This window comes from Bactrocera oleae, unplaced genomic scaffold, assembly GCF_042242935.1.
Source record: "Bactrocera oleae isolate idBacOlea1 unplaced genomic scaffold, idBacOlea1 ctg00000012.1, whole genome shotgun sequence".
NCBI lineage: Eukaryota > Metazoa > Arthropoda > Insecta > Diptera > Tephritidae > Bactrocera > Bactrocera oleae.
Genome location: NW_027212755.1, coordinates 100,001 through 110,000, shown reverse-complemented (window position 1 = coordinate 110,000; position 10,000 = coordinate 100,001). Strand labels below are relative to the sequence as shown.

At 23.6% G+C, this 10,000-nt stretch overlaps 3 non-coding genes across 3 annotated transcripts in view; all 3 read left to right on the top strand.

Moving 5' to 3' along the window:
- Nucleotides 1–6,060: 6,060 nt before the first annotated feature.
- LOC138858710 (small subunit ribosomal RNA) lies at nucleotides 6,061–8,050 on the top strand. The gene has a single exon (XR_011397745.1). It is a non-coding gene; the product is annotated as a small subunit ribosomal RNA (ribosomal RNA).
- A 626-nt stretch (nucleotides 8,051–8,676) lies between these two features.
- LOC138858697 (5.8S ribosomal RNA) lies at nucleotides 8,677–8,855 on the top strand. The gene has a single exon (XR_011397732.1). It is a non-coding gene; the product is annotated as a 5.8S ribosomal RNA (ribosomal RNA).
- Nucleotides 8,856–9,357: 502 nt separating this feature from the next.
- Nucleotides 9,358–10,000, top strand: part of LOC138858726 (large subunit ribosomal RNA) — a 3,977-nt gene continuing 3,334 nt past the window's right edge. The window contains exon 1 of the ribosomal RNA XR_011397761.1: nucleotides 9,358–10,000. This exon is cut by the window's right edge and continues 3,334 nt beyond it. This is a non-coding gene — a ribosomal RNA (large subunit ribosomal RNA).

Below are 10,000 nucleotides of genomic sequence, written 5' to 3'. Positions count from 1 at the left end.
AAAGTCTATGAAGTAATAAATTTTCATATAAGTATTAAATGTATAAAGTCTATGAAGTAATAAATTTTCATATAAGTATTAATTGTATAAAGTCTATGAAGTAATAAATTTTCATATAAGTATTAATTGTATAAAGTCTATGCAGTAATAAATTTTCATATAAGTAGTAAATATATAAAGTCTATGAAGTAATAAATTTTCATATAAGTATTAAATGTATAAAGTCTATGAAGTAATAAATTTTCATATAAGTATTAATTGTATAAAGTCTATGAAGTAATAAATTTTCATATAAGTAGTAAATATATAAAGTCTATGAAGTAATAAATTTTCATATAAGTATTAATTGCATAAAGTCTATGAAGTAATAAATTTTCATATAAGTACTAAATGTATAAAGTCTATGAAGTAATAAATTTTCATATAAGTAGTAAATATATAAAGTCTATGAAGTAATAAATTTTCATATAAGTATTAATTGTATAAAGTCTATGAAGTAATAAATTTTCATATAAGTATTAATTGTATAAAGTCTATGAAGTAATAAATTTTCATATAAGTATTAATTGTATAAAGTCTATGAAGTAATAAATTTTCATATAAGTATTAATTGTATAAAGTCTATGAAGTAATAAATTTTCATATAAGTACTAAATGTATAAAGTCTATGAAGTAATAAATTTTCATATAAGTAGTAAATATATAAAGTCTATGAAGTAATAAATTTTCATATAAGTATTAAATGTATAAAGTCTATGAAGTAATGAATTTTCATATAAGTATTAATTGTATAAAGTCTATGAAGTAATAAATTTTCATATAAGTATTAATTGTATAAAGTCTATGAAGTAATAAATTTTCATATAACTATTAATTGTATAAAGTCTATGAAGTAATAAATTTTCATATAAGTATTAATTGTATAAAGTCTATGAAGTAATAAATTTTCATATAAGTATTAAATGTATAAAGTCTATGAAGTAATAAATTTTCATATAAGTATTAATTGTATAAAGTCTATGAAGTAATAAATTTTCATATAAGTATTAATTGTATAAAGTCTATGAAGTAATAAATTTTCATATAAGTAGTAAATATATAAAGTCTATGAAGTAATAAATTTTCATATAAGTATTAAATGTATAAAGTCTATGAAGTAATAAATTTTCATATAAGTATTAATTGTATAAAGTCTATGAAGTAATAAATTTTCATATAAGTATTAATTGTATAAAGTCTATGAAGTAATAAATTTTCATATAAGTATTAATTGTATAAAGTCTATGAAGTAATAAATTTTCATATAAGTACTAAATGTATAAAGTCTATGAAGTAATAAATTTTCATATAAGTAGTAAATATATAAAGTCTATGAAGTAATAAATTTTCATATAAGTATTAATTGTATAAAGTCTATGAAGTAATAAATTTTCATATAAGTATTAATTGTATAAAGTCTATGAAGTAATAAATTTTCATATAAGTACTAAATGTATAAAGTCTATGAAGTAATAAATTTTCATATAAGTAGTAAATATATAAAGTCTATGAAGTAATAAATTTTCATATAAGTATTAAATGTATAAAGTCTATGAAGTAAAATATAAAGTCTATGAAGTAATAAATTTTTATATAAGTATAAAAAATATAAAGTCTATGAAGTAATGAATTTTCATATAAGTATTAAATGTATAAAGTCTATGAAGTAATAAATTTTCATATAAGTATTAATTGTATAAAGTCTATGAAGTAATAAATTTTCATATAAGTATTAATTGTATAAAGTCTATGAAGTAATAAATTTTCATATAAGTATTAATTGTATAAAGTCTATGAAGTAATAAATTTTCATATAAGTATTAATTGTATAAAGTCTATGAAGTAATAAATTTTCATATAAGTATTAATTGTATAAAGTCTATGAAGTAATAAATTTTCATATAAGTATTAATTGTATAAAGTCTATGAAGTAATAAATTTTCATATAAGTATTAATTGTATAAAGTCTATGAAGTAATAAATTTTCATATAAGTATTAATTGTATAAAGTCTATGAAGTAATAAATTTTCATATAAGTATTAATTGTATAAAGTCTATGAAGTAATAAATTTTCATATAAGTATTAATTGTATAAAGTCTATGAAGTAATAAATTTTCATATAAGTATTAATTGTATAAAGTCTATGAAGTAATAAATTTTCATATAAGTATTAATTGTATAAAGTCTATGAAGTAATAAATTTTCATATAAGTATTAATTGTATAAAGTCTATGAAGTAATAAATTTTCATATAAGTATTAATTGTATAAAGTCTATGAAGTAATAAATTTTCATATAAGTATTAATTGTATAAAGTCTATGAAGTAATAAATTTTCATATAAGTACTAAATGTATAAAGTCTATGAAGTAATAAATTTTCATATAAGTAGTAAATATATAAAGTCTATGAAGTAATAAATTTTCATATAAGTATTAATTGTATAAAGTCTATGAAGTAATAAATTTTCATATAAGTATTAATTGTATAAAGTCTATGAAGTAATAAATTTTCATATAAGTATTAATTGTATAAAGTCTATGAAGTAATAAATTTTCATATAAGTATTAAATGTATAAAGTCTATGAAGTAATAAATTTTCATATAAGTAGTAAATATATAAAGTCTATGAAGTAATAAATTTTCATATAAGTATTAAATGTATAAAGTCTATGAAGTAATGAATTTTCATATAAGTATTAATTGTATAAAGTCTATGAAGTAATAAATTTTCATATAAGTATTAATTGTATAAAGTCTATGAAGTAATAAATTTTCATATAAGTATTAATTGTATAAAGTCTATGAAGTAATAAATTTTCATATAAGTATTAATTGTATAAAGTCTATGAAGTAATAAATTTTCATATAAGTATTAAATGTATAAAGTCTATGAAGTAATAAATTTTCATATAAGTATTAATTGTATAAAGTCTATGAAGTAATAAATTTTCATATAAGTATTAATTGTATAAAGTCTATGAAGTAATAAATTTTCATATAAGTAGTAAATATATAAAGTCTATGAAGTAATAAATTTTCATATAAGTATTAAATGTATAAAGTCTATGAAGTAATAAATTTTCATATAAGTATTAATTGTATAAAGTCTATGAAGTAATAAATTTTCATATAAGTATTAATTGTATAAAGTCTATGAAGTAATAAATTTTCATATAAGTATTAATTGTATAAAGTCTATGAAGTAATAAATTTTCATATAAGTACTAAATGTATAAAGTCTATGAAGTAATAAATTTTCATATAAGTAGTAAATATATAAAGTCTATGAAGTAATAAATTTTCATATAAGTATTAATTGTATAAAGTCTATGAAGTAATAAATTTTCATATAAGTATTAATTGTATAAAGTCTATGAAGTAATAAATTTTCATATAAGTACTAAATGTATAAAGTCTATGAAGTAATAAATTTTCATATAAGTAGTAAATATATAAAGTCTATGAAGTAATAAATTTTCATATAAGTATTAAATGTATAAAGTCTATGAAGTAAAATATAAAGTCTATGAAGTAATAAATTTTTATATAAGTATAAAAAATATAAAGTCTATGAAGTAATGAATTTTCATATAAGTATTAAATGTATAAAGTCTATGAAGTAATAAATTTTCATATAAGTATTAATTGTATAAAGTCTATGAAGTAATAAATTTTCATATAAGTATTAATTGTATAAAGTCTATGAAGTAATAAATTTTCATATAAGTATTAATTGTATAAAGTCTATGAAGTAATAAATTTTCATATAAGTATTAATTGTATAAAGTCTATGAAGTAATAAATTTTCATATAAGTATTAATTGTATAAAGTCTATGAAGTAATAAATTTTCATATAAGTATTAATTGTATAAAGTCTATGAAGTAATAAATTTTCATATAAGTATTAATTGTATAAAGTCTATGAAGTAATAAATTTTCATATAAGTATTAATTGTATAAAGTCTATGAAGTAATAAATTTTCATATAAGTATTAATTGTATAAAGTCTATGAAGTAATAAATTTTCATATAAGTATTAATTGTATAAAGTCTATGAAGTAATAAATTTTCATATAAGTATTAATTGTATAAAGTCTATGAAGTAATAAATTTTCATATAAGTATTAATTGTATAAAGTCTATGAAGTAATAAATTTTCATATAAGTATTAATTGTATAAAGTCTATGAAGTAATGAATTTTCATATAAGTATTAAATGTATAAAGTCTATGAAGTAATAAATTTTCATATAAGTATTAATTGTATAAAGTCTATGAAGTAATAAATTTTCATATAAGTATTAATTGTATAAAGTCTATGAAGTAATAAATTTTCATATAAGTATTAATTGTATAAAGTCTATGAAGTAATAAATTTTCATATAAGTATTAATTGTATAAAGTCTATGAAGTAATAAATTTTCATATAAGTAGTAAATATATAAAGTCTATGAAGTAATAAATTTTCATATGAGTATTAAATGTATAAAGTCTATGAAGTAAAATATAAAGTCTATGAAGTAATAAATTTTTATATAAGTATAAAAAATATAAAGTCTATGAAGTAATGAATTTTCATATAAGTATTAAATGTATAAAGTCTATGAAGTAATAAATTTTCATATAAGTATTAAATGTATAAAGTCTATGAAGTAATAAATTTTCATATAAGTATTAAATATGAAGTCATACAAGTTAAAAATTTAAAAAAAAAATCGATTGTAAAAATACTTTTGATGTTATTAGTTGTATTATGACCATGACGATATTTGAAAATGATATAAATTACCCACGTATATATGAGTTTTTAAATTTTAAATAGGTTAAAAGAATTTTTCCATATATTTTCGGGTTGGTAACGTCAACATGGGAGAGAACATTTATAACAAATTTGCACAAATCTGCTCAAATTGACATATACTGAAATAGTACTTATATGAAAATTTATTGCTTCATAGACTTTATACATTTAGTACTTATATGAAAATTTTTTACTGCTAGGAAATGTATTATACTTTTATATATTTGAATTCCTTATGTTAGTTTATTAGTAAGAAATTGTTTTTAAATACTTATAAGTATGAATATTACTATACTTATATGATTTATGTATTTAGTACTTGTATGAAAATTTTCATACTTGTATGACTTTATTTACTTAGTATTTATATGGAAATATTTTTTACTTTATATGTATTTTTAAGTAAATATGAAAATGAAAGTTGATTTTGTGTGCCTTTTTATTCCTGGTTTTTATACAGTTAGTTTAAATAGAAATAGATTTTGTTTTATACAAAACTCTATATTCTGTACTAACATATTGTATATAATGAGCGTTTTTTATTCCTGGTTTCCTACAGTTAGTTTAAATAGAAATAGATTTTGTTTTATACAAAAACATAAAAAATCTATTATTCTATACTAACATATTGTAGAAATAAATATTAAACAATATTTTAGTTTTATTTGTGAGCTATTCTAATATTTACTCATAAAATATATGTGTAAAAGGATGGTTTTTAAATAAAATAAAATATTAATGTGTTGCACCCGAAAATACTTTTTATCATATATTTATTATTGAAATAAATATAATAGAATTTGAAATTATTAATTTCAAATCAAGAAAAAAATGTATATACTCTTAAAAAAAGGTATATATATTACTATATGCATTGAAATAAAGTAAAATGTATAGAATGATATTATTTGAAAATTTTGCCAATATAAGAAGAAATATCGTTCTTACATAATAATTAAATAATAATATGTATAGAGAACGAAAATTCTTTTCACGATACCAAAACAAAAATTAAAAAAATCCATTACAAAATCACACAATAGAAATGAAATATAATGAAAAAAAATATAATAAAGAAAGAAACATAGAAAAATTGTTGTGTATATTGTAAATGTTTTTATGTTTTGTGTATTTGTGTATAATTTTCAAATAAGAAAATATCATTTTAAACTTTTATATAATATAAAAAATATTATATAAAAAAGAAATATATATTATTCTGGTTGATCCTGCCAGTAGTTATATGCTTGTCTCAAAGATTAAGCCATGCATGTCTAAGTACAAACAAATTAAAAGTGAAACCGCAAAAGGCTCATTATATCAGTTATGGTTCCATAGATCGTTAACAGTTACTTGGATAACTGTGGTAATTCTAGAGCTAATACATGCAAAATAAACACGGACCTTTTGGAACGTGTGCTTTTATTAGGCTAAAACCAAGCGATTATTCGATCGTTATATTGGTTGAACTCTAGATAACTTGCAGATCGTATGGTCTCGTACCGACGACAGATCTTTCAAATGTCTGCCCTATCAACTTTTGATGGTAGTATCTAGGACTACCATGGTTGCAACGGGTAACGGGGAATCAGGGTTCGATTCCGGAGAGGGAGCCTGAGAAACGGCTACCACATCTAAGGAAGGCAGCAGGCGCGTAAATTACCCACTCCCAGTTCGGGGAGGTAGTGACGAAAAATAACAATACAGGACTCATATCCGAGGCCCTGTAATTGGAATGAGTACACTTTAAATCCTTTAACAAGGACCTATTGGAGGGCAAGTCTGGTGCCAGCAGCCGCGGTAATTCCAGCTCCAATAGCGTATATTAAAGTTGTTGCGGTTAAAACGTTCGTAGTTGAATTTGTGCTTCATACGGGTAGTACAACTATAATTGTGGTATGTACATTACCTTATGTATGTAAGCGTATTACCGGTGGAGTTCTTATATATAATTAATACAATGTATTTTTTATATATTCCTCCTATTTAAACCTGCTTCAGTGCTCTTCATCGAGTGTTGTTGTGGGCCGGTACAATTACTTTGAACAAATTAGAGTGCTTAAAGCAGGCTCCAAATGCCTGAATATTTTGTGCATGGAATAATGAAATAAGACCTCTGTTCTACTTTCATTGGTTTTTAGATCAAGAGGTAATGATTAATAGAAGCAGTTTGGGGGCATTAGTATTACGACGCGAGAGGTGAAATTCTTGGACCGTCGTAAGACTAACTTAAGCGAAAGCATTTGCCAAAGATGTTTTCATTAATCAAGAACGAAAGTTAGAGGTTCGAAGGCGATCAGATACCGCCCTAGTTCTAACCATAAACGATGCCAGCTAGCAATTGGGTGTAGCTACTACTATGGCTCTCTCAGTCGCTTCCCGGGAAACCAAAGCTTTTGGGCTCCGGGGGAAGTATGGTTGCAAAGCTGAAACTTAAAGGAATTGACGGAAGGGCACCACCAGGAGTGGAGCCTGCGGCTTAATTTGACTCAACACGGGAAAACTTACCAGGTCCGAACATAAGCGTGTAAGACAGATTGATAGCTCTTTCTCGAATCTATGGGTGGTGGTGCATGGCCGTTCTTAGTTCGTGGAGTGATTTGTCTGGTTAATTCCGATAACGAACGAGACTCAAATATATTAAATAGATGCTTTCAGGATTATGGTGTTGAAGCTTATATAGCCTTCATTCATGCGTTCATCTTGAATGTACAAGTGTTTGAATGTGTTTATATAAGTGGAGTCGTACCTGTTGGTTTGTCCCATTATAAGGACACTAGCTTCTTAAATGGACAAATTGCGTCTAGCAGTAACGAGATTGAGCAATAACAGGTCTGTGATGCCCTTAGATGTCCTGGGCTGCACGCGCGCTACAATGAAAGTATCAACGTGTATTTCCTAGACCGAGAGGTCCGGGTAAACCGCTGAACCACTTTCATGCTTGGGATTGTGAACTGAAACTGTTCACATGAACTTGGAATTCCCAGTAAGTGTGAGTCATTAACTCGCATTGATTACGTCCCTGCCCTTTGTACACACCGCCCGTCGCTACTACCGATTGAATTATTTAGTGAGGTCTCCGGACGTGATCACTGTGACGCCTTGTGTTTCACGGTTGTTTCGCAAAAGTTGACCGAACTTGATTATTTAGAGGAAGTAAAAGTCGTAACAAGGTTTCCGTAGGTGAACCTGCGGAAGGATCATTATTGTGTTCCTATCCGAAAAGAAAAAAAAAATAATTATATAAAAACAAAATAAAAAAAAAGAATAAAAAAGAAAAAAAAGTTTTCTTTTTGTTCTTTTCATTCAAAATGTTTTGAATTATACAATGTTTTGAATGTTTTTCTGTTTTTTTTTTTTTTTTAACTCCTTGTAATGCATTATGACAATATATATTATATTGTGAACTTCGCATACATTGTATTTGAACGCAATAAAAAAACCTTTAAACATATAGCTGTACTTATTATTTATATAGAAAATAATATTTAATTGTGATATTTATATAAAATATTATAAATGATAAGTTAACTTGTTCACATTAACGTGTGTAATACCTTTTTTTTATGGTATTTTCTATTTGTGATTAAAAACATGTTGAAAAATTTAAAAAAATGAAAACGCACAAATAGAGAAGAAAATAATATATAAAAGGTATTACTGTTTTTGTTGACCTAAGACATGCGCAGCTGCAAATGTTTGGGTTTAAAATTACAATTTATTGAAAGATGTTTTAAACTTATGTATTAAAAATTTATTATTGATTAATTATTAATACTTTCAATAAATTAAAATTCTTTGACTTTGAATTAAAAAAATACAAAAAAATTATCACTCTAAGCGGTGGATCACTCGGCTCATGGGTCGATGAAGAACGCAGCAAACTGTGCGTCATCGTGTGAACTGCAGGACACATGAACATCGACATTTTGAACGCATATTGCGGTCCATGCTGTTATGTACTTTAATTAATTTTAAAGTGCTGCTTGGACTACATATGGTTGAGGGTTGTAAGACTATGCTAAATTAGTTGCTTATTCTTTTAGTCAATTAATAGAATTTAAGCATATGGCATATTATTGGATTGTATTTTTCAATCCATAATATTAATAGCATAAAAAGAAATATAGAAAATATATTCTTGAATACCTCATATTTGAACGAAAATTTATGATAAATGAGAATCTTAGTATTCCCATAAAAGAAAAAATTTTCAACATTATTTAAATTATATTAAATAATACATAAGAGGAATGTCTAGCATAAAATAAATTTTTATTCTAGAATTAATTCACTCTATTGTATTGAGAAAAATTTATAATAAAAAAAAATATATGATATGTGGAGGAATAATGTTGTTAATTTTATTAATTATTATATTATGAATTTTAAAAAGGGATGAAAAGATTGAATAATATTGAGTAATCAAGATATAAAAATATATTTCTTTAAAATAGCAAATAGCAAAAAAATTAAATAAAAATAAACAAATCAATCTAAAATATATTTTATACAACCTCAACTCATATGGGACTACCCCCTGAATTTAAGCATATTAATGAGGGGAGGAAAAGAAACTAACAAGGATTTTCTTAGTAGCGGCGAGCGAAAAGAAAATAGTTCAGCACTAAGTCACTTTGTCTATATGGCAAATGTGAGATGCAGTGTATGGAATATCTTAATATCTAGTATGAGAAATTAACGATTTAAGTCCTTCTTAAATGAGGCCATTTACCCATAGAGGGTGCCAGGCCCGTATAACGTTAATGATTACTAGAAAGATATTTCCAAAGAGTCGTGTTGCTTGATAGTGCAGCACTAAGTGGGTGGTAAACTCCATCTAAAACTAAATATAACCATGAGACCGATAGTAAACAAGTACCGTGAGGGAAAGTTGAAAAGAACTCTGAATAGAGAGTTAAATAGTACGTGAAACTGCTTAGAGGTTAAGCCCGATGAACCTGAATATCCATTATGAAAAATTCATCATTATAACTGTAGTATTTAATTTTAAATATTATAGTAATAGTGTGCATTTTTTTCATATAAGGACATTGTAATCTATTAACATAATAAAATATTTATCAAAAGATCATTGGTTTTTAAGTTTATTCAAATTAATTTGCTTTTAGCTTATTAACATAGAATAATTACTG